Raw genomic sequence first — 2,546 nt, 5'->3', positions numbered from 1 at the left:
CTCCCGCGACAAAGGTGGCGGCCCTGAAAGCTATTCCTGCCTGCAATCGTCCCATGTCAGCCCTTTCACAGCCCGAACAACAATGGGCTCTGCGCTTGTTTACCTACCCAAACGTCCAAACGTTTCACACTATGTCCAAGAAAAAGACGAGCCGAGAGCCAGGCTCCAAAATACGAACGGCCGCCGCCGGCCGCCCACCGAGGCGCTCTATTGCTCGCCCTCCTCAACAAGACAGGGAGGAAATACAACAAAAAAGCTTGTGGGTCAAGATAAGTACAAAGAGATCACTCACCAACTTCCGCAACGGGAAAACACACTCTACTTGGGGAAATTCATTTAATTTATTGTCAATCAAAATCAGAGTAGGGTAACGAGAAATAAGAACAAATCTAAAAAACACCTTCCTCCCACCCCTCTCTTTTTTTTTCCTGGGCTCATCTTGACTCCCAGCTTCTCTACATCCTACCCTCGACCAACGCAGGGGGACGGGGATCAGGGGGTGCGGTCAGTTCATCACACATTGTCTCTGCCGCTCCTTCCTCCTCACGCTCTTCTTCTGCTCCAGCGTAGGGTCCCTCCCACGGGGCCACAGGTCCTGCCGTAACACCTGCTCCAGCATGGGCTCCTCTCCACGGAGACACGCCTGCTGACAGGAGCCTGCTCCAGCACGGGCGCTCCACGGGGTCACGGCTTCCTTCGGGCACACCCACCTACTCCAGCGAGAGGTCCTCCGTGGCCTGCAGCTGCACGTCTGCTCCACCGCGGACCTCCACGGGCTGCAGGGGGACAACCTGCGTCACCAGGGCTGCAGGGGAATCTCTGCTCTGGTGCCTGGAGCACCTCCTCCCCCTCCCTGCAGGGCAGAGAGGAAAGGATTAAAAAACAGGGAAAGGGAGCTACCGAGACAGAGAGAGGGGCAGAGGGCAAAAGAAACAGCAATGGGCTACAGGACAGAGAGGAGGGAGGGAGAGGGAACCGGACTGAGAGAGATGGAGAAAAGCAAAGATTTCTGATGGGCCACAGGGCAGAGATGGAGAAATTAAAAGAGGGGACAGTGAGGTGGACAGAGAGACACTGAGAAATACCAAAAAACCTCAGTGAGCTGAAGGGGAGAGACAGAGGAATTAAAGAATAGGGCCAGGGAGCCAGACAGAGAACGATAAAGACAAAACCAGGCTATAGGACAGAGAAGGAAGAAATTAAAACATAGAGACAGGAACGTGAAATAAGATAATACAAGAAAGAAAAGTGTATCTAGAATACAGGGCAGAGACAGAGAAAATTAGAAATAGGGACATGGAGCCAGATGGGGGCCAGACGGGGAGGGGTGGTAATTGTGAAGGGCTAAAGGGCAGACGGGGAGGAATTAAAAAAAATTGGGACAGGAAGACAGACAGATAGATGGAGAAAGACAAAAACAGTGATAGGCTGCAGGACAGAGGATGAAAAAAAGAGGGACAGGGAACAGGACAGAAGTGCAGACAGAAAAAAGAAAGCAGAGAGGCAGAACAACAGAGAAAGAGAGGGACTTGGAGAACGAGAGAGGAAGAGATGCAGGGAAGCGAAAAAATTACAGCTGTGAGAGAAAGAGAAGGTGGGGCAGGGAAGGACCGCGACGCAGAAGAGGGGCGACACGGCCCCAAGGGTCCAGGACTCACCACGGCTTCCGCCCTTGGAGCTGCTGGGAGAATCTGACAGTTCGGATGCATCTTCCTCTCTCTCTACCTCCCTTCCTCCTCTCTGGCTCCGGTCACTTGACTCTTATCCACCTAAGAGAACACATTGGTATCATACAGCTCTTACAACACGAGGCTTCCCAGATACACAGCCTCACACATGCCCACGCTACACGGCCCCCGGAGACCACCTCGGATGTTCAGCTCGGCCGGCCCGCTGCGTGCCGGCCTCCCCGAACTTCGGGCTCTGACGTGACCGGACCACCGCCTCCGGGCAACGTCCACGCACCCTGCCCACCCGCCGCTTTCCCACGCGGCCCCCCTGACGCCCTCCCGCTCCCCCGCGCAAGCGGCCCGTTTACCTTCTGCTTTTGGCCCCCGAACCAGCTCACGGAGCGCCCGCTACGGAGCCCAAAAACCCAGCTGCCGAGCCTGCTCTCCCCCTGCGGGGCGGCACCACCGCAGCCCGGCCGGCGCTTTATTAGCGCTCTCGCAGGCTTTACTTCTCCACCATCTCCCGCACCGCCGCGCCCGCCCCCCGAACTCCCCCGAGGCCCAAAAGTCCCCCGCGGGGAGCCAGGCCCAGCCGACCCGGGAGCGCAGACCCGCCCGCCCCCACGGACCGGGACCGGCGGCAGCAGCCGGGGCCCTTTCCCCCCCACCACCCCGTGCGGGCACCAGGACCCGCCCGGCGCCGCGACCCGCACCCCCCCACCCCGCCGGGAGCCGCGCGGGAACCGCCGCCGAGCCGAGCCGGGACCTGCCGCCGGGACCTGCCGCCGGGACCGGCACCGCGCCGCCCCGGGAGCCGCCCCCGCCGCTCCGGGAAGTTGCGCCGGGACCGGCGCCGCGCCGCCACGGCAGCCGCAG

The 2,546-nt window shown here is 59.8% G+C and overlaps 1 long non-coding RNA gene across 1 annotated transcript; it reads right to left on the bottom strand.

The window, feature by feature from the left end:
* Window positions 1-322: 322 nt before the first annotated feature.
* LOC137677197 (uncharacterized) lies at window positions 323-1,953 on the bottom strand. Its single transcript, XR_011050236.1, has 2 exons — window positions 1,659-1,953; window positions 323-853 (listed from the first exon to the last, which is right to left on the bottom strand). It is a non-coding gene; the product is annotated as an uncharacterized lncRNA (long non-coding RNA).
* Between the last annotated feature and the right edge of the window lie 593 nt (window positions 1,954-2,546).

Source organism: Nyctibius grandis (genome assembly GCF_013368605.1).
Source record: "Nyctibius grandis isolate bNycGra1 chromosome W unlocalized genomic scaffold, bNycGra1.pri SUPER_W_unloc_2, whole genome shotgun sequence".
NCBI classification, from domain to species: domain Eukaryota; kingdom Metazoa; phylum Chordata; class Aves; order Nyctibiiformes; family Nyctibiidae; genus Nyctibius; species Nyctibius grandis.
The sequence above is the reverse complement of the archived record's forward strand: the minus strand, read 5'-3'. Positions and strand labels throughout refer to the sequence as shown.